Raw genomic sequence first — 22,908 nt, forward strand, 5'->3', positions numbered from 1 at the left:
TGAATTGCCCTAAACTAATGAGTATTTGTGTGTGTGTGTGTGTGTGTGTGTGTGTGTGTGTGTGTGTGTATGTGTGTGTGTTGCTCATGGTTTTTTACATTCTAAGCACATGTTCTACCACTGAGCTAAACCTCCAGTCCTGAGAGGAAAAATCAAGGTCAAAGCCTAGCTATAATTCTTCCTAAATAGTTTAAAATTTGGATTTTAGTAATTGCATCCTCCAGTGTCTAGTTTTGAGTTATACCTCTGTTTCTTCTCTCTCTCTCTCTCTCTCTCTCTCTCTCTCTCTCTCTCTCTCTCTCTCTCTCTCTCCCTCTCTCCCTCTCTCTCTCTCTCTCTCTCTCTCTCTCTCTCTCTCTCTCTCTCTCTCCCAGGACTCTCATTTTTCCAGCTTCTTTGTTTTAGATGACCCCCCAGAAGATTTATGTCCTCATATCTAGGAAGAACCTAGGGATTCTGCCTCATTTTGATCATCCGTTTTCATACTTGCAAAAAGAATGATGCCAGTAATATCAGAAGGCCTAGGACCTGATGATTAAGCTGATTCAACAAGCTAGTTCTGCAAAGGCAATTGAGCCATCTGATTACCAGACTAGAAAAGAAAGAAATGCTGTCGATATACTCACCCAGGCTTTTGTGGCCTCCACAGTTCAGCACAGGCATTAGGCAAAGCTGGTTCTCAAGATGATTGCAGTGTGTCTTAAAAGGGAAGGTTGTTGCTTTGGCAAATAAAAGGTTTACACAATCAAAGACAAAGGATTTGACTGGATCCTGTCTTTCCTGCAAGGAGCATATGAGGAAAGAAGAAAGAGAAAGTCCTTTAATGAGAGGGGACAGTGGGCTAGTCAGGAATCCAGCTGCTGCTTCGTGTGGGAATTTGGATTGGTCATGGCAGGCATCAGACCTCCACTCTCCCTTCTATTAAACAAAGGGTGTCGGGGGTGGGGCTGGGTAGTTTCCAAGGGTACAGATATGGATTGGATTGATCTCATAGCAAAGAACAAAAAATTGAATATTTATGAAAGCAAAATTAGCTGGTGATCAGAAGTAGGGAAGAGCATGGCAGAAGGAAATGAAAATCCATCTTATTGAATTCAAACTACAACATAAAGCTGTCAGAAACCAAGCTTTTGAGGATGAGGAGAAGGAACCATGTCCTTTGTCTTCACATTTCCTCCAATCTTGTTCCCTCTTCCCTAACATCTCTCTCTCTCTCTCTCTCTCTCTCTCTCTCTCTCTCTCTCTCTCTCTCTCTCTCTCTCTCTCTCCTCTTACTTTTTGTTTCTGGTAACCATGGTGATGCTTCCTCTCAGCAACCTCCTGTGCAGCTGGCCCTTTTGGTACACTGCAAATTTACTCCATTGACTGGTGCAGGGTTCTAACAATGCTTAACAATTCATTTATTACATTTCTGCCAGGATAATACATGTGAAGCCCTCTACATAGTGACACTGTAAAACAAGGATATTCAATTGTTAATTTCAGTTGCTAACATTGAAGTGGGGGGGGGGGACTAATCATGCCAAACACTGAACTCCCTGTAATGGCCCTCACCCCAGGCACAGCAAAGGTCCACACTCAAGCTGGTTGCCACCTCCTTTTGTATGGAACAAGGATAAAATGACTGCACACAGATATCACATGGCAAGCCTTGTAAGACAAACATTGCCAAGTGGGTAATTATTATAGTTACAAAGCCATTGAATTTTCTGTAGGAAAAAAATACATACATACATACATACATACATACATACATACATACATCCTTAATGAATACTTTATTTGGGACCATAAATAAGCAATGTGCAGTAGTTTTAAAATATTGTATTCATCGTTCAATGACAAAGCCCCTCAAAGAATCTTTAGTATTCCTCATATGGATAATAAAAATTCCCGTAAGTGATCATTTGCATTTGCTTATGCCCAGTTTGTGTAGCTTAACTTGCTTGTAATCCTATATGCCTGAAAACAGAGCTCTCTCTCTCTCTCTCTGCCTTTCTCTCTCTCTCTCTCTCTCTCTCTCTCTCTCTCTCTCTCTCTCTCTGTGTGTGTGTGTGTGTGTGTGTGTGTGTGTGTAAAACACAAAGGAGACCAGATGATGACATTCATAGGCTTATAGACTGGACTCCTGGGGGCACACTTGGATGGAGGCAATTAAAATGCCTGTCAGGCATTTGGTACCAGAAATCCCTGTGGCAAACCGCTAAATCCTAAGCTGGGACACCATCCTATTGTCAGTGAATGATGGCGGAGCTGAGAGGCTTGTCATCATTCTCGAAAATTCTGAGCCTAGTGAGCTCTCTCTCCCTCTCCTATTTGCCTTATTTTCCTTTCCGCCACTGCGGGGACTTTTTTTAATTTGCAGCTTCCCTTTCCCTGGCACACACAGACACGAGCTGGTGGCTTTTCAGACTGCGTCTGTCTGGAGCGAGAGAGACACAGCAGAGGGAGTGTTCTTGGAGGAGGGCTCCGCAGCAGGTCCACCGGACTCGATTCAGGGGGCATTGCTGCTTATGCACTGGTAATGCTTTAAAGGCTTTCACATTCTATTTCCTTTTATTTTTCATCCACTGTTTGAAAGGATCTGCTTTAAGTGGTCTTGGATTACCGAGCTTTAGGTACGTTATTGAGCTTAAAATTCAAGGGCTGTGTTTATTGTACTGCGGACTCCAGGTGGTGGATTTATTATCTCGATGTAAGAAATGAATGGACCTATTGGTGAGTTACTATTTTTGATATTTAGTTGACAAACCTATATGTATATATGTGTTTTCTTTTGTTTTGTTTCTCTAGATTCTTCAGCTTGTCTCTACCAGAGGAAGCCCTGATTGGGAACCACTCAATCAGCAAATTAAAAGGTACTGCATGTTTTATTTCAGTGTTTAAACGGGGAGATATTGAGAAATAACTAGAATGTATTTATTTAGGTTTATCTCTTTATGGTCGGTCTTTTATCCCAGAGTCCATGCTGATCATTGTCTATAAGATGTAGGATTTCTTATGCATATTATACCACCAACCAAGGCTAATTAGAACAGAAAGTATCTAAAGAAAATATGTCTTTTGTCTGCGTTGCAAATTATTAAGAAATACCAACCTGTCTACTTCATTTGTATTGTTTGAATTTTGTCATTGTGACAATTAACAAAATGTCTGAAATTCTGCATCACAAAGAAAATGTATTCTTTTGAATTGAATAGAAATGTGTTAAAATGATTTTAGCTAAAGATTTCCTATGGATCCGTGGTTTTGTTTTGTTTTGTTTTATTTAAACATTCTAAATAAAATGGTTCACTCTTTGTAGATGGGATGAGTACTGGAGACTGAAGCCCAGGGATGACTCAGTGTTGTTAGCTTTTGTGAATAAAATACTGTAATTTCTTTTAGGATACAGCAAGGGAAAATTTTAAAGTCAAAGATGATTAATTCTTAAAAAGAATTTAGTATCATATGCTTTATTCAGACTTAATAGCATAAAAAGGAACCCTCTCTCTTGCTATGAAAGCAATTGGATCCATTGATCTGGGCCTTATGCCTTACATGAAAAATATTAATTTTTAAATTTGGCATGAGAATGTATATTGATTTGAAAAGGCAATTATGGATACTGTCTACCTTTTAATTCTTTAACATTATCTTTGACTTTAATATATGTTCTTGTCCATAAATCCTATATAGTAGTCATTTGTCTGTTAAAAAGAAATGGAAGACATTTTCTGCCTTTCTGAGAAGAGACCAACACCACCCCCTATACCTTCTCTTGGCATCTCTATAGCATTTCCCTTCAAGGCTGCCAGTTTTAAGTATTTCGTACAGAATGTTTAGCATTTTAAAAGCTGTAATTTAAGAAATGTTCAAGACAGCCACCCTAAGAGTGAAATACCATAGTTGTGTAAGTGTACACCATGAATGTGAGTATTTGCAGCTGCTGAGGGAGACTAGTACATTGTCCTTGGTTAATTTTCTCTGCAATGTGTTATCACGAGTGACTTAATTTATTCATTCCACAAGCATTGCTGGCGAGCTTGGCTTCTGTGGGTAGTTCCAGTGCAAGAAAGGGGAGAGACAGATGACACTGTCCGCAGGCTTCCAGAGCGTAGGCTGAGCCACGTATGATTTTTGAACCGGAGAACAAATTTCTCTAAATAAGTTAGTGTGCTCTCAGTGGTTAGTGGTTTCAGGTATCGCATACATTCTGGTGGACTGGTGTTAAAGACAGATGCAATGATTATGCATTTTTGTTTTTGTCTCAGAAATTATTCAGTAGGACTGTGTGTGTAAGCCTGAAATAAGACTCATCACCCACCCACCCGCCTCCCCCTACACCCCCAATGCTGTAAAACCCTTGAGATCATACAGCAAATGGGAATGTTTCATGTTTGGTGAAAATTATCTGTTATTTTCTTATCTGACCAAATCCATGTAGAACACACACACACACACACACACACACACACACACACACACATACACCTCCCACACGGTCTGATTCTTAGCTTTCAGATGTATGGGGAACTTGTATGTATTTTAAGCTTTGGGGTATCTGTGCTAATTGAAAAAGATGAAATTATCATTGTCCTATTCAACAAAAAGTCTGCAATACACTGTCAATATGAACTGCACCACCTCATTGTGATGTCTAGGCATTTGAAAGGTGGCACATGTCCACCCTATTGCCTCCTCTGTCAGGGCCATTTTGAAATCATCTAGTCAGGATGAAGATGGACTCTATAGTAAGACCCAGCTCGTTAGAATAGGTGTTAGTGAGTCAAATCCAAATAGACCTAGCTCTGGGCTCTAAGGCAGGTCTGAGTGCCATGGTGACTAATCAATATTGTCTGCATAGTTGTTAACTTCTTTACTGAATTTTCTCCCAGCAATTTTATTTGTAACACATAGAATAGTAGCCAGATGACAACAGTTTAATTAATATTCATTTATTTAATCCCTTAATTTGTAAATGAATTTGTTATCTCTCCTTTTTTTATTTTGCTTTTCATGTGATGACACATTAAGAATGAATTTGATATTTTGGGTGTTTAGTTACCTAAAATTTGCATGTATGTGTCCTGTTATTAATGTATTAATGTTTTGTGGTGTTAGGGTTTGAACTGAGAACCCTAGAAATCCTAGGCACTGGCTCTAGCACTGAGTTATGGTGCCAGTTTCCAGTTACTAATTATCAGATGAATAGTTTTGGTAGAAAAGGAAAGCTATGTGTCAAAATTTCTCCCGGTTATGTGGGAAATGATTTTTCTGGATTTTGGTTAAAGTGAAAAAAAAATTCAGTTTCATCGGAAGGAGAGGAAAAGGCAAACTGCGGCCTGGGCTTTGCTATGGGCACTTCCTACACAGTGCTGCCAGGCTCCCTCTGCTAACCGCACTTCAAGTCTCCTGCCAAGCTTCTGCAGTAGCAGGGGGACAGAGGACTTCATTGCCTGATTGTTCTGCACACTCCATGCTAAAAATTATAGCATATGAACAAGAAAATACTGAAGAGTAGATGATGTAAGCAGAATGATGGTGCCCCTATAATCTCAGCATCCAGGAGACTGAGGCAGGAGGATCACCTGTTTTAGGTCACAGTGAGTCAGGGCTACATGGTTAGAAGTGATGTCTAAAGCAAAAACAAACAAAAGTAGACAGAGTTTCAGTCTCTATGTGTAAAGGCTCTGTAAAGGAACTTCTAGAATCATAATTTTAGAGTATGACCTTTATTTGAATCATTTGCTTTTGTTAACCAGAACTATCACCATCATTTGGTATTATTAACTATCTGCCTGACGTTATCCTAAACTCTTATCATGTGATACCCATTTAGCTCTCTCTGTAACCCTCAGATTACAGATAAGGTTTCTTTGTGTAGGTTCATAGACAAGGCTGACTTGGAACTCATAGAGATCCTCCTGCCTCTGCCTCCTGAGTGCTGGGATTAAAGGGATGCACCACCACTGCCTGGCTTGTTTTCATACATCTTATATGATATATTTAATTAGGAGCAATTTCTTCAAAGAAGGCTGTCAGATAAACTTGTACATTTTTTAAATGAATTAATGATAAATTTTTCTTGTCGTTTTCATGGGTTTTTGTGATTGGTTGTATAATCTGTATATGAACATTAGAGAATTCAAGAGCAATATAACATAACTCACATCATATTTTAAAAACTTTTAAAGCTGAAATAGTCACAAAAGATTTGAGTGTCTGAAATCAATAAAGTGGATAGGTGTTTGGTAAACATTGTGAACAATACCCTAACTCAAGGACAAGTTACCCATAAAAATCACCAGGGAAAAACAGATATGTAGTATGTATTAAGAGCCTCTTCTTGTGAAAGAGTGTCTTCAACAGAATAGCTCCTGGGGTTAGCTGGTGCAGTAGGAGCAGGAATGAGAAGCACAAAGCATCATTTTAGATGCCCAAAGAGCATTGATTGTACCATTCTGGACATGTAATTTCCTCAGGGACTTTGTTGTATGGAGTTTGCACACAAGGCATTTGCGGTGAAATCTGGGGATGGGAAGTGCTCAAGGGGTACAGTGCACTGGAGGTGCTTCCAGAAAAGCAAAGATTAACATAAGCAGTGAAGGAATTGGCCAAGCCTGGGAAGCACAGATGGATCTCATATGGCCTAGAATATAGATCAGATCAAGGGAACTCTTGGAAACCAAGAGTGGGAGACGAGAACATGAATACTATGAGGCTGTACCATATGAAACGTCTATTCTCCCCTTTGAAATAGCAAAAATAAAAATGTCATTCAGTTGAAGAAGTTTTCAAAGAATACATTGAATTTGTTTTTGTGTGGTTTAATTATTATTCAATAGGAAGATATTTTTCAGCAGAGGATAACTAGGACCAAAGTTATTTCAGATTGTTTATCTAACAGCTCTGGGTAGGACTGTTAAAGAGAGCATGTTGCACTAAACATCCTTTTCGATGCTGTCATAGTGGAATGAAAGGACCAAAGAGCATTGGTTGTAGATATGAAAAAAAAAAGGTCATGAAAGAAAAGATGCTCCTGATCCCAAAATTATATTCAGATACAGCAGCTGATCGACTGTTGGAGGAAAGAAAAGGCAGAAGAGCTATTCACAGGTGACTTCAAAGTTTGAAACTGGCAGAAAAGTGACTTAGAGAAAGGTAACCGAGAGCTACTTTCAGGAAGGAGTCCTCTTTTAATTGTGCCTTGAATTTATAGAAGACATAGCCAATTAATGCTAAGTGAGTGAAAGAATGTGTGTTAAAATATGAGGATGTGAGGGACATGAAGGATGGACAATGGGTGATACGGATGTGGGAATGGATGGGGTAGGGATGCTCCAGAACACATAGATACAAGATGGAAAAAGAAAGGTCTGGAGGATGTGGCTGATGTCACCAAGCAGAACCAAAGAGAAGCACCCTCCTCACACACCCAGAATAAAACAGGAATTGGCAACGCAGAAGGAAGAATTAGAAGACAAACAAAAAATAACCAAGGAGTGTGTGGCAAATGTGTTAGAAGACAAAACTAACACTTGGGTCCTTCAGAAGGAATAAGGAATAAAATACTTCAATCAGCCCACATTTTATAAAACTTTATCTAAGTCCACATTTTATAGAAGAGACATGATGCTCACCCATGATTTTATGATGGCTAGGTAGTGGCTAATATTTGATGGACATTTTATCTCCTTTTTGTTCATTCCATTGCATTTAAATTTACATAATCAGGGTCAGAGAACACATAATTGAATTTTGTCCTTTTCCCGTTCATCATGATCTTAAGAATCTTATATTTTCTCACTTGCATAATTTTCTGACACACATTATCTTTGTTCACCATGATTTCCAGTTTGCTGTGGTCATCATAACGCTGCAATGGAACCGTTTGTGCCTCACCCCTACAGCTCAGGTGACTTCCAATGAATGTTACCAGAAACCAAAATCACATTCTATATCGTTAAATCCTTGGCCACATAAAAATCTGCTGGTTTCAAAATGTGCCTCTGGCTTGCTCCAGAATACAGTGTCTGAGACTGTAAATGCCACCATGTGCTAGCTTGTGGCAGACATTTCCCTGGTAAATCTGGTGCAGATCACTCACTTTATGAATGAAGGGACAGAGACCCCAACGGTTGTGCATATTTTAGTTTTGAATCTAAGCCAGGCTACAAGCCATTCAATTATGGGACAGACACAAGGTCTTATGAAGTAAAAATGAAAATATGCTTCAAGAAAAAGGTTAGGCAGACAGAGAAGGTTGCAGAAAAAGAGTACATCTATAGAACAAGGTGCTAATAAAATGGGGATAATGAATAAAGATAAGGGTTCACAGCTGGGTAGCAAGATATTATAGATTACAGTAAAAGGAAAAAAGTGGGGAGTTCTTGTGCTAAAGAAATGATGTCTAGTCTTAATCCTACACTGGAGCCAAATTCACCATTCAGCCAATGAATACTTAGCTCTCTGCACTCCATGTTCTTTTCCTGCCTTGTGAAAATTTCCTTCTAGAGGAGGAAATAACCTGTGGGTTAACAAATAAAATTCATACATTGTGCCATGGCCACCCTGCAGAGACTGGGTCCTAAGTGGGAGATGCTGGGAGTTTTGCAACTGTGAAGCAACTGTGAAGGGGAGTCCATTGAGATTCACATTCTCAGTCTGCTGATTCTCAACGCTAAGGCCAGAAGGAGGTCTGAGGCTCTGTACTTGGACAAGCACCAGATACCAATGTTGCTGGAACTACATTTTCACTGGTGAGAGGTTAGAAGGCAAATGCCCCCAACAATAGAAATGTGATTTGAGCCACTGTTAAGAGCAAATCTAGTGTGAGCCCTTGTTTGTGTGCAGTAAGCCTGTACACTCCTCAGCCTTTCTGAGGTAAGGGAAAATGGCCTCTCTTTACTCCCGAGCGTCTATCATTACAGCCAGTTATTTTGTGAATGATCCATTAAACCAGCTATAATGAGCTGTTGGCATTTCATTCTTTCGACCCATGGTCTCTGCTTATTACAACATAATGAATTCTTGTGGTTCAAGTTTGGGAATGTGAATCTATATAACCCTGGGCCAACTCCTGAGATCCAGTTCTTTATTTCTGCATCCTCATTTATTTGAACCTCATCTCTGCCTACAGCAGAGGTTCTCAGCCTGTGGGTCATGACCCCACTAGGGGGAAGGGGTCAAACAACCCTTTTCCAAGGGACACATATCAGATATCCTGCATATGATTTTTAACAGTAGCAAAATTAGAGTTGTGAAGTAGCAATGAAATCATTTTATGGCTTGGGGTCACCTCACCATGAGAAACTATATTAAAAGGTCACAGCATTAGGAAGGTTGAGAACCATTGGTCTGTAGGGTCAGCCCAGGATCTCTTTAGCCCTTGTCATATAGTCACATATCATCTTCTTTATGCAGAACTCCCAGAGTCTGCATCATGTGCTTTCCACCCACATTTTAATGCAAGCTTTGGGTGAGTCTTCTAAGGCCATATAAAACTGTCAAGATTCGTCTCTGATTTAAGGAAAGAGCCTCCCTCTCACACTCCATCAAAATATTCTCCCTGGTGGACCCTTTTGTTGGTTGAACTGTAATCCTTTGAAGACTTCTTCACATTGTTACAGGGAGGGGCATGTGTCAACAGCTGAGTGCCTGGAGTGGCTACATATGCATAGGAAACCTTGGAGCATGGGATTGGAGAGATGGGCAGGAGTTAAAAGCACCTGGTGCTCTTGGAGGTGACCCACTTTTGCCCCAGCACTACCAACATGGCAACTCACCATCACCTGTAACTCCAGTTCTAGATGAAGGGCTCCCTCCTCTGGCCTCCCTGGGCTCCTGCACACACAATGCATGTAAACATATGCAGGCAAAATACATACACAAAAACCATGTAACTCTTTTTAAAGAAACCTTGGTACACTGTCAGAAGGGATACTGGCTTTCAACCTCCATTGCTGGGTTAGAAGTGAGATTTCCCTTTCAGCACCAGGAATCGAGGAACATTGACTTCTTTGAGTCTTTTCACACCATGTGTGAGAACTTTAAAATATCTAGAAAAATAAACCATTAAATAAATAAGGCTTACCTATAAAGGAAGAATAGCTTAAGTTTGTGTTAAATATCGGTGATACTTTTTATTAGCATTTAACATTTTGTCCCACAGAACTAATTTTGTTAGTATGCCAGGACCAGGACCCCAGACTAAGCATGTTCATTTTGCAATTTGGTAAATGCTTAAGCAACTTAATAGGAGCAAATAATGTCCTAGAAACTTGAATTTAAAAAATTACAGTGAAATATCAAGTTAAATATGAATAACAAGAAGTGAACAAATTGATTACATTTTTCCAAAAGTGAATAGGAAAGATCCTTGAAGAATGCATTCTCAAGTACCTTTGTGCCTACTCTATCTACACATAATGCACCAAGAAGAAGCAAAGGGAATGAGGTGTGTGTGTGTGTGTGTGTGTGTGTGTGTGTGTGTGTGTGTGTTTCTATATGGACATTGCTGGAGGTCTTTGTATAATTAAGCTGAAACTAGAATTTTTTTTCAGAATCTGAAAGCCATGTTTGGCATTTTGCCATTTCTTCCCATTTTTTTCAGTGTTGAATGGTTGCGCATTTCAGAGAGTCAGGGTATCACATCTGAGTCCTCCTTCCATCTCTCCCTCCCACACACACAAGGATGCACACATGTGGGCACACACACAGGTCTCTCTCCCCTCTCTTCACTCTTCTTTCCCTCAAAAAGAAATATCAGTCATCTTTTTCTGTGGATTGTGTTCGTCTGGTTCTTGTGGTTTAAATTAACCTTTCTTAAAATTCCCCTCCCAATGTCAATGACTCTGGATCGTGACCAATAAAGCAGCCGGATGTACATTGAGCTCCATCTGGCATTGGTTAAAACAAAGCTCATCCATTTAACACCTCATAACCAAAATACAGTTGTTATAATATGGAGGAGTTGAAGAAGTGATGGTTCTTTTTGGAAAGATCTTGTTCTATACTCAAGACGAACAATAGCTATTTTTTCCTAAATATTGTCAGTTTTAGAAATTTCTTGCTAGTGATAAGCATTTGTGACTCAATACAAGGAAAAAGACACAACATGTAGACGTTAATGGCTCTTCCCACGCTGTCTAAGTACTTTGGGTTATCATAAATTGTAGTGTACTTAGAGGCGAATTTGAGATATTCCAGACTCCTAAAAGTAAAAGCCTAAGTAGGCTGCCTAGTTTCAAAGAGTGGGCGCAGAAATCTCACAAGTAATTGATAAGATTATGTTGGTAGTACTTCTGAAATGTGGGAAGTAACAATCAAAAATGTTGGGGAGGAAAACATTCAGGAGGAACTCATGACTCCAAGTAAATCATTTAACTCTGCTCAGAACATTGTACTTTTCATTTCCAGGACAGTGGATAACCCTAAAGATAAGAGAAATGTAAAATCGGGGACAATGCATACAATGCATACATGTCTTCCATTCTACTCTCTGTGCTATGCTCACCAAACATCAGCTTATACATTTTTTGGAGCATTTGGATTTCAAGAAGAAAACAAGAAAGATAAAAGTAACTTGGGAACCAAACATGAGTCCTCTAGAAGAGCAGCAGGAACTCTTAACCACTGAGATATCCACCTTTCCAGCCCCTGGTTTGGCTTGTAACACCTACTAAAAGAAAAGGGGATGAGACCATAGACAACTGTGCTCAAAACACTGAAAAAAGTTTAACCATCCCAACCCATCTAGTGTTTTAATTTGTGGTTGTTGAAAAGAACTGGTAGACTTGATTTAGGCTTTAGCCTGTAATGAACATAGTCCTCATTCCTTTCACTCAGACAGGATATCTTCTATCGTGGATAAATAAGGATCTGGGAAAACAGATAGGCTGATGGATGTTTATTTCCAGGGAGAAATCACTTACAACAGAAACAGATGACTGCCAGCAGGTTCCCGCCCCAAAGATGCCTCCAGATGTTATCTGTCCCCCACCAGGAAGCAAAAGAGAGCCTGCTGGGGTTCAGGACCCCAGACCTAGCTAGTTCTTCCAGGTCACCTCCACACTTGTCCCCACCCCCAATGGGTGTGGTCAGTGCAACAGGTGTGGGCAGGGTGTATGTCTCACTACAGTCTTCTCTTTCCTCTCCCATAATAGATCCTCTATATGGTAGGGTTCCAGAATATATGACCACTCAAAATAGAAGTGTCAGCCTTCTTGGAAAGGATGTATGACCATTTGACTAATTTCTGGCCACTAAGTTATAAACTGAAGTTAGATGTGGAAGTTAGATGTAGAATATTGCATCCATCACCTTTTTGCCCTTTCCATTAGTGAAAACAAACTTAACAGCTAGAACATCAGCAGACACTTTCAATTAGAGATAATCTTGTAAACAAACCTTTGAGCTTTCCCATTACTTACAGTCTTTTCATATTTATCTAATAGCTTTGAACCTTCATTTACTTTCAAAGGCAGTCATGCATTATTGTTACCTAAGTAACTTGTATATTAAAATTATTTCTTAGCTGGACATCATAAGATTTTGCCTAAAATCCCACCTTTTATGAGGCAGACCAAAAAGGCTCTTACAGATCTTACAGAGCTGGAGCAAGAGATGCCATTTTAAAACAAAAATACCAAACCAAACAAAAAATAAGCCTGATTTCAAAACTATGAAAATCCAAACACCTACTATGTCCTATCACTTCTACTTCTCAGACACACTTCAAATCCCACATGCTTCTCTTGCCACAAGGACAGTAATGGTTTAGACTTCCATCATGTCTGATCCAAGTCTTGATAACATTCCCTGTTGCTTTCCTCCAGTACAGACCATTATCTGCGTGGTAGATACAACAATCCTTACAAAATTCAGTCTAATTATTGACGTTTTTAGGCAGTAAACCTTGTATTCTTCCTCCACCACATTCACCCTAAGGGTCAGAGTCAGTACAATGCTGCAGGCCATCAGTGATCGGCCTCTACCAAATGACAAGTCCGTCCTGTGTCGATCATCCTGGAGCTGGATCGTGTTTCTTTTCTTTCAGTCCTGTGTGCTCTTTTTGCAAACCTTTCCCACTTCCCCTACTCCAAGCCTCTCCTCCTTCACTTAACTCAAACCCTGCTCACTGGCCAGATCTCAGAGCTTGTGCCTTTGCCATCTTCTGGTCTAAGTTATATTGGCATCGTGGGTCACTCTCACAGCTGAACCGGTATTCCATTATCAGATTAACACATCTTCTCCATGAGAATGAGATTTCCATGATGCTTAATCTTGCTCCTAACTAGATCCCCAACACCCCTAGTAGGGACTTGTTCAGGGAGGGTGCTCAGAAAACACAGCTGGGGTATGAGACTTACTAACTGACCCAAGGTCTTTTCTCTTCCCCTCAAAGGCAACTTTAACATCTCAACCAAAGTTCTGCTTCTCAAAACCCCAACTATCTTCCATTCAGTCAGAGCCATTCGTGTGCTCTAGCATTCTAATTAGACACTTTTTCTTGTGATCATCTGAGAGACTGTTGTTATGTGTTAGTAGTATCCTCAGTCACCATTAAGGGATACATTCTAGAAAGTGCAAAATCTTAGAAAAGATTTTTGTTGTTATAATTATATACATTTAAAAAAAATTTACTGTACTTACCTTCTTGCTAGAATAGGTATTTCTGGAACCTGTTCTTGGTAAACTACACTTTTTCATACCAGGCCTTACACGGGCTTTACCAAATGCTGGTATGTAGTACTGTAGAGTGAGGTACCTTTGGGTTCAGATCCATGGTGGTCTTGTTATCATCTGGGAAATGATGGGAATTTATCAATCCTCCACTGTGTAAAACAAGAATAATGTCAACTGGATTGAGAGAGTGCACAAAGGTAATAATCAAATAGCAGGGATTACTGTGTCCTGAGTTTATATTTTGCCATCCTCTCTTTAATAAATAAGGCAGATGCATAGTTTTATTATTATCATTTGTTGTTATTATTATCTATGTTTTTAAGCTGAATGGTAACATTTCAAAGCTTCACTGAACAAAGATAAGATCTGTGTCCAGAGCTTTGAAGCTGTTCTCATCTTTTCTGCCCACTCCACCTCCCGCTGGAGTAAAAAAAAAAAAAAATGAAACTGACAGGTGGAAAGCCACAAGAGAAAAGATGGGGTTACATATTATCCAAGGTCAGCAGAAAGGCCTGGAAATTACATGCATGCTAAATTACACCACCTGAGGCCATCAGAGTGTCAGGAGGGAGTCTGAACTGGGTGTTAAGAGTTCAGCTGTCCCCATGAGGCTTATCCGCAGTGGAGATGCTGCTGAGCCTCCTCCGGCTCATTCAGTGTCCGGATGACCAGCTGCTCCCCATCCTCCCAGCTGGCTTGATAGGATCTGTCTTCACTATGGTCTGCTCCCAACCGTCATCTGCTAGACATTATTCCAGGTAGATTCCCCTTCCAACTAGTATCAGAGTCATCTGTAATACCCCACCTTATCAACTGCCTCAAACAAAGGTGAATGACCAAGGAAGTCTTTTCCTGATCTTTGTGTTTTAAAAAAGTGGCAGACTTCCTTATGAGGAGACCAGGACACCTTGGGTGAACACAGAGGGAGCAGCCAGGACTCTGAGTGACCGTGGATGTACAAGCCAGACTGCCTCGCTTCATATGTGCTGATTATCTCCACAGTTTCTGTATGATGCCATCATCAGAATCAGGCGTGTGCTTGTGTAGCTGTGTGTGCTGTTTAAAATCGCCCTTCCTTCACATGGTCAGATGCTTACTTGGTCTTTGGTATGTGTGTGTATCAAATTGCACATATGTCTGTATATGAAATGTGCATGTGTATATGTATATGCAAATGTATGACTAAGCATGAGTTCTTGAGAAGGCAATAGCTCAGTTTGGTTTAGGATTACTTCTGCCAATGAAGCTTGTGTGCGTTTAGCAGAGTTATTCTGTAGAGTCGTATTTCTCCCCAGTAAACTTCAATAATAGTTACCTCATAGGTTCATTGAAAATAGATGCATAAGAAAGTTGTCAGACTCTTAAATGTGAGCCATAAGTGTGGCAAATATCCTAATTTTTATTTTCAAGCAAACACTAGCTATAGTTACAGGTAGGCAATTAGCTTTCTGCTGCACTCTTAATGCAGGTTTTACCTCTTTGAACATTTTCATGGAATATTTGTTTTCTGCTTCTTACATGGAAAAGAATTCCACAGTCTTGTTTCATACTATGGACCTATGAATTTTGTATCTAAGTAGAAATGCTATTTTTCTTTAGAAGACATTCAATAACATTTAACATAAAGAACTGCTTTTAAAAATAATTATTTATAGTTTATAATGAAATCTTATATGACTGAAGCATAATACATACTCTAGTAAGCTGTGTTCCTGGGGGCTTTACGTCTTTAAAGCTGTCCCAATGTAGTGATGTAGGCAGTGTACTAATGAAATGACAATTGATTTCTTCTGAGTTCTGTGAATAATGACTTAAATTAACCATAGATTAGTCCTGAGCAAGGCAAATCACTTGACTGGCAATGTATTTTTTCTGTGCTGTGCTTTACACACAGTAAAGCTTATTCAGCATCTTCCCATCTTCATCATTTCCTTTAAAGGAGTACCATTTAGATTTTTAAAACAATAAATTCCAATTTCAAAATGTATCTGCAAACACATTAAATTGTAAAAGAGACTCCCTGACTGACAATGTTTTCAGAAATGAGTTTGTTTGTGATGTGTATGAATTCTTCTTGGCATTATGCTTGTTTTAATAAATCTCTATTTTCATACACATTTTGCATGTGAAGCACCTCAATACCCAGCTCAGACTCACCTCTTAAAAGAAGGTTGACCATGTTCTACCTTCTATTTTTAGGTCAAATGAGGCTCAACTATTTAACTTCCTCCTATCAATTCTTAATTAAAAAATGAAAAATACAGTCTGTAAAGAGTTGAGACTAGAGCTATCATTGATTTTTAAGAAGGGATATAAAGGATACTGATGTACCTCTATTCTTCGAAAACACTCAGATAAATTCGGCAACGTATGCAGCGCTGCAGAAGCTTTCGTGCAGAAGCAGTGACAACTGCTGTCAGTTGCGAAATGACAACTGCTAATCAGATATTACATCTGATCTCACAAGCTTTCCTTCATGCAGGCTGCAAGCCACCTTGCCTCTGGAGCTGTCTTCTGGAAATATAATGGCTCAGAATCCCATCACTGTGAAGGGCTAGCATAAGTAAGATGGATACTGAAATAAATATGAAACTTGTTACAAACATTGATCACTAATACTTTCTAGCAAACACACACACACACACACACACACACACACACACACACACACACACACACACACACATGCCCCCACAGGTCTCATAATCAACTCAGAGAAGAACAAGGGCCAACTTTCTTGAAACATGAAAAGGAGTCAAAGAGACCCAGGGTCTGCTAACATCATTAGTGGAATCTGACTTCCAATGTGGTTTGCATACATGTTGAAGTGCTGCCTGTTGGGTCAACACTGTTACTCTAATGAATCTTGAAATAAATTCCTAGCTTGTTCTGCCCTCTAGAAATAGGTGCAAGGCTCATAAGTGATTCCTGGTGGATGTAGGTCTCTGGCAATCCTGGTAAGGATGCTAATGACTTGAAGACAGCTTTCTTGAGCTCATCAAATACTTCTTGATATGAAGCCATTTTTCAGTAGAAACCATGACCCACAAATATCTAAGATATAAGACCTTCTGAAGAAAGAGGAGCTCACTGTGCCCTGCCCATCTTTCATGAGACTCCAACTTGAAGCCAAACTGCACAATGGAGAAATTAATAGCTGATTAAGTAAAACAGACAGTCCAGACAGATCTGGAGCCAGGTCTTGATTTATTGAAAACAAAAACATAATGTAGATTCTAAGTAGATGTCGGTATTATTCTTTAATGACCTTGCATTTTACCAGCAGTGCCTAAGAATCAAGGGCTCTGATCATTACCAAACTGAGCATCCCTACATAAAATGTGCCTTCATATAGTCACTAAGTCATCTGATGTGGAGAATGGAATTTACCATATAGAATCAGTAAAATGTGCATGCACTGCATGCACACAGAATGGTGTTCTCTTCATCTTTTTTACAGAGGGAAGGGATCAAGTACCCAGCAAACATGGAAACCAGCATTTTCAAAGTTTATTGCCTGGTTAAGGCCCCTCTTTTCATGTCTTTATGTTTTTGTGAATGTTTCACCTGCATGTATGTATGTGTACTGTGTGTGTGTGCCTGCTGCCTGTGGAGGTAAGAAGACTGCATTAGCTCTCCTGGAACTGGAATTAATATAGTCACAAGCTTCCATATGGATGCTGGGAATCAAACTCAGGTGCTCTACAAACAACACATACTCTAAACCACCGGACCATCTTCCCAGTCTCACAAAGCAACTTGTAACAAGTAACAGGTGTTTCTTCCCAGTCTCTAATTTCCAAATAAAACCCATTTCATACCTGTATCTTCTTTTTTTTTTTCAAGCACATGACAGAGTAGATGGCTTTGGCTATGTTTGATAGAGTCATCATGACATAATGAGAGTCTTAAAACTCTCTGTGTTTGTAAGAAAATACACAACTGTTCATAGTAGTCTCAGAATCATCTGATATTTAAGAGCCTTATGTGCAAGCAGAGTGAAAGAGATTAGGATACCAAGATAAAGCCACAGATGCCCTTCTTCTGGTGGAGAGAGGATTGTGTAGTTTTGGTGATAAGGCCTGATAAATGCCTATTAGACAAGGGCTCTGCCTTGCAGAACTGCAGGTCTTGTGGTCTCGTAGGTGTTTTGCTTTGCCTCCTTTGATCCCTTTACTAGCAAGCAGCTAAAGCAGTGTTTAGTCTACCCAGCTGGAAGGAGAGGTATCAATGAAAGAACTATAGATTGCAGAAAGGATCAACAGAGAATCAGACACTTTTAGAAATCATACTGAGACTGATAAGATGGCTCATCATGTAAAGATGCTTCTTGCCATTCCTGACTAACTGAGTTTGAGCCCCAGGACTAGCATGATAGAAGAGAGACAACTCTCCTGGGTTGTCTTCTGACCTCCACTTGTGTGTGGCAACAGGTTTCACATCCCCAAATTTATTTCAGTTTTGTTCTGTTTTAAGAATCATATTCAGTGCTCCAAGAAAAGACTACAGTATTCAAGTACCCTTGAAACAAAAATCCTGTATAAATCCTTACGTTAATCTGCATTACTCTGGCTAAGCTGACTTAGTAGTGTGGCTCTTGAATTAACTAATGAGAATGTTATAGGAGTTCACTGTACTGTCTACACAATCATAAATTGCAGGAATAAAATATTTCTGGTATCTATTCTAGTGATACACTTGCTATCTGATATGAATACCAGCAGGTATGACATAATAATAACTCATAGCAGAGAAATCCTTTTGCCTGTGATGAGCTTCTATCATTATAGAAGGTATAAAGGATTTCACCATTTTCCATAGAGTAACTTACAATGGTAGTCTGTCTGGGGGAGAGTAGTTAGAATTTTTCCATCCTGTGCACATAGGCAGGCCTAACACACTGCACATGCCTCTTGTCTGTGATGTTCTTTTATTACTTAAGCTAAAACAACAAATAATTATCTCCCTATAAAAGAGAATACTGATAATTATAGATTTCCAGGCATGTTGTAGAAATAGACAGGAAAGACAAAGTACTCGCGTCGGCAAACCCCCATAACAGAATGCTTCTACAAACTGGAATAAACTCCATGGCTAATGGCCTTTCCATACAAATGCTACAAATTCCTGGTGCTGCTGAAAGACTTGTGGTTACTGTATAAGCAGGCAATGAAGATTGTTAAGCCTAGTTGAGAAATTCCCACTGTATTTAGTTTGTGCAGCAGTTATATGGTTGTAGAAGGGGAGACAGGAGGGAGGGAGGCAGGAAGGAAGGAAAGAAATTGAAGTTAAAACTGTAGTCTTGTTACTGTGAATTCAAATATAGTAAGAAATTAGTTAGCATCTATACTTTTTAATGTGGGCACATGGAAGAACTAGAAAAAAATGTACAAATCCCTTCCTTTGCTTGGTGACATCATTTTTGAATGTAAAAATAATAATAATGACATTTCATGGTTGAGATCATGTCTATGAGTCATTTGAGTTTGCATCTGTGAATGTCCTCTCCTTGGTGGAACTGAGTAACTGCATAATTAAGTTGTCATTTAAAGGAACAATAACAGCAAAATGTCAAATGCTGCCCAAATGACCTATGGGAAAGGCTTGATGTTTGTATTTTAAGGATCCTCCACAATAAATTGATAGTGTGTGTGATGCACTCCTACTAATCTCTAAAAGGAGTGTTTATTAAATTTAAATATACTTTGAGATTGATGTATTTTAATGAACAGTGTAGTGTCTACCAGTTGTACAAAATAATAACCACAAGCCTTGTCTTCTCATCAAAGCATTTCCATCACACAATATACATGTCAAAAGTATAGTGCTATATAAGTGACATTCTACTTTCAAATATGTTGGGGAACCACATAATCATTTATCATTCAAAACATTTTCAAAAGTTTTAATGTTCTGAATATTTAATTTTTTTACAGTGCCTTGAGATATATAATTAAACACAGAGAGAACGAACTGTTCCATCGAGCACAGACCAAGGTGATTAAAAAAATAATGTTTGAAAAACTGTTCCACTGGGAACAATGAAACTTATAAATGCAGCACTAAGGAAGAAGAGATGGGGTAATCGTGTGTTTGAGGCAAAGCTAGGCTATAACATGAATTAAAGGACAGCCTGAGATGCATAGTGAGACCATGTCTCAAAAATATCTCACCGATAAAGTACATGCATGTACAAGGCCCTGGGCTTAATTTCTTTCAAAAAGCACATGGGGCAGGGGGACAGGGGGAAGAGAAAGAAACAGACAGACAAAGGAGAAATTTAAGGATGAACCTATAATAGATCAGTTTTCTCTGATTCCCACTTCTCAACATACTATGTGAAAAGGTGATTGCTTAAAACTATGGATTTGTAATCCTAGCTACTGTCTTCGTATTCGTTTTCTTATTCACCCTCTCCTAGCATATGTGGCTTCAATTTTTCACCTGTCAATCCTTTCTCTCTTCTTAGCACTTCAATAGATGTTTCTTTTTTTCAGTTGTGTTAGTCAACTCTCCACCACTATAACAAATACCTGAGACAAGACAAAAAAAAAAAAAAACTTTAAAAGAAAAAAGAGGTACGTTTGGGCTTACAGTAAGAGATGTTTCTGCCCATATCTGCCTATATCAGTTAACTCAGTTTGAGGGTACCTGTGTTGAAGTACAACATGCAGCATGTTGTTGTCGTGGAGTAAGGCTGTCCAGGAGCCAAGGTCTCACTCAGTATCATCTCAAAGGCATTTCTACAATGGCATACATCCCTTCTACTAAACTCCATCTCATGAAGGTCTTCACCTCTGGGAGGTACTACAGGCTGGTAATCACCAGTCCTATAACATGTTATTCTGGGGGTAGATGTTAAAATGGAAACCATATCTCCATTCTAGTAGTTGCTTACAGTGCTTTGTTGAGAATTCACCTGTATAATCTTGTTAAGACTAGAATGGCTGGCCACTATTTTTAACCTGTCTTCACCACAGCAAAGGTTCATTCCTAAAATCTATGACCCATTGAGATACTGAGAAAATAATCATCAAACATCCGATATCAAGATTAATTATCAAGTACTGTGTTAGAGAAAATTATTGGCTGCCTGAAATCACGTGTTGATTAAAGTCTATGATGATGATCTGAAATCTCTGTTATTGTCCTGACCAGATTGTCCTCATCTTAGCACTTATGGTCCATCTGTCCTAAGACTTTCGTGCTATATATACATCATGATTCTCGCCCCACGTATATTTTGTGTGGTTATCCATTTCAATTCAGAATGAGTTTTCAGAGATTTCTCTACCTCACTTTCTCCATTTATACTATTAACTTTCTGCTGTTCCCCAGTTTCATCTTTTCTCTGCTCATACCCCCTTGTGCAAATTGCATGTAGTTTTACAAAGCACCTTAAATACTGTACTCTCCATAATAATTGATATCAAGCAAAATCTGCCCTTTGATTCAGAAATAGTATAGGCTATTTTCCTTATGTACTTTCACCCTGTGCTTTGTATTATAGTTAATTGGTACTCCAGACATGGTTATATAAGCTTCCGGGAATTAGGGAGGCTGTTGTAGCATTTGTGCAATTATAGTAGGATCCAGCTGGAAAGGGTGTGATTCGGTTTATGATTATCGGTAACCAATGAAGAAAAACTAAATGAGTGTTCTGAATCCTGTGTCATTATGATATGACAGACTTTGAAGGCATCACATTCCCTGGGGAGCAGATGAAGATGTGATGGGGGTTGTTGGAGGGGACAGGGGAGAACAGGGGAGAGTAGGAACTGGGATTAACATGTAAAACAAGCTTGTTTCAAATTTAAATTTTAAAAATTATCCAAAAAAGCCATTGTTCAGGCTTATATGTCCTTATGTCCTTTAAATAGCTTCAACACCCAAGAGTAAATAATTATCTATTTAGTTAAGTTTAAAATCCAGTACTAAGAACATAAATTAATACTGTCCACTGGAATGTTGTTTTGTTCTTTAGAAGCAACTATTAAAAAGGTTTAAATTTATTTCATATTTATTCCTTTGCTCTTACATAAATGGATGTCTGTGTACCACATGACTACAGTGCCCGTGGAGTCAGAAGAAGGCATCATGTCCCCATAAAACTGTAGTCACACACGGGTTTGAACTGCCATGTGGGTGCTGGGAATTAGAGCAGAGTTCTCTTGGAAGATGTGGCGGTGCTTTTTAACACTGAACCGTCTCCCCAACCCCAACTGTATGGACATTTAATTCACATATAAAAATTCATTTTTAAATTATAGCATACATTGACATTTCCCTATATTAAGAGTGATGTGGCTATCTCCCCTGTCTGATTTTGGAACATTTTCATGAGGCCCTGGAGAAATTCACAAACTCTTAATAGCCACTCAGTCTATGCCTTACTGCTAGCTTAGAAATTGTCTCTATGGACTGTTTTCTTATTTCAGACATTTTCACAAACACTAAACAAATATTCATTGCCCTCAGGGTTCATCCATGTTGTGGCTAGTAGTACTTTGATTGTTTTTTTTATAAAGACTAAATACTAATCCATTGAATGAGCATAGCAATCCTGTTAATCCATTCATCCATTGAATATTTGTGCTGGTGAATCATTTTTTAAATATTTTATTTAAAAATTTTTAAACTGCTAAAAATTCCCATGATTACTTAGTCTAGCAAGCCCATTTTTATGCTTGTGAAACTAAGGCTCAAAGAGTTATGTTTAAAGTTTTACTTATTCAGTTGTTGGGATTTTTGTTTTAGATGTTAGAGTAAGGCCATGTGATGATGCATTCATCCATGTACTCCTCTATCCATTCTTCTGTAAATTCATAAATACCAAATGGAGAACCAAGTCCTGGTAATCTAGTTAAATAATTATAGTCACTATCTTCATCGAACAATCACACAAATAACTACAAACTTTGAACTATGATAAGGGTGATAAAGGAGAAATTCAGAAACCAACCTAGTCATGATGGACAATTGATGGATAAGTAATAACTAAATAGGCAGTGAAAGTAGAAAAGAATATACCAGACCAAGAAGGATGACATTCAAAAGCCCTTAGGTATAGGAACAGAGCCCATCAGGGTGAATGGCAGAACACCAAAGGGAGATCAGGAGTATGAGGGGAATAGTGAATGATGAGAGCCAACAAAGTTATATGCAGCAAGGTCTACAAGGAGACAGTGTTTTAGTCTTTTTCTTAAGGACATTTAAGAACATAGGACACTAAAAGTAAAA

General features: G+C 39.0%; 1 long non-coding RNA gene across 1 annotated transcript in view; it reads left to right on the forward strand.

Annotated features, from left to right (window-relative positions):
- The first annotated feature begins 2,085 nt into the window (after positions 1 to 2,085).
- The window catches only part of LOC127226392 (uncharacterized), a 40,057-nt gene continuing 19,234 nt past the window's right edge, over positions 2,086 to 22,908 (forward strand). Inside the window, exons 1-2 of the long non-coding RNA XR_007834877.1 lie at positions 2,086 to 2,521; positions 2,794 to 2,858. This is a non-coding gene — a long non-coding RNA (uncharacterized LOC127226392). The remainder of the gene's footprint in view (positions 2,522 to 2,793; positions 2,859 to 22,908) is intronic.

This window comes from Phodopus roborovskii, unplaced genomic scaffold, assembly GCF_943737965.1.
Source record: "Phodopus roborovskii unplaced genomic scaffold, PHOROB, whole genome shotgun sequence".
Lineage (NCBI taxonomy): Eukaryota > Metazoa > Chordata > Mammalia > Rodentia > Cricetidae > Phodopus > Phodopus roborovskii.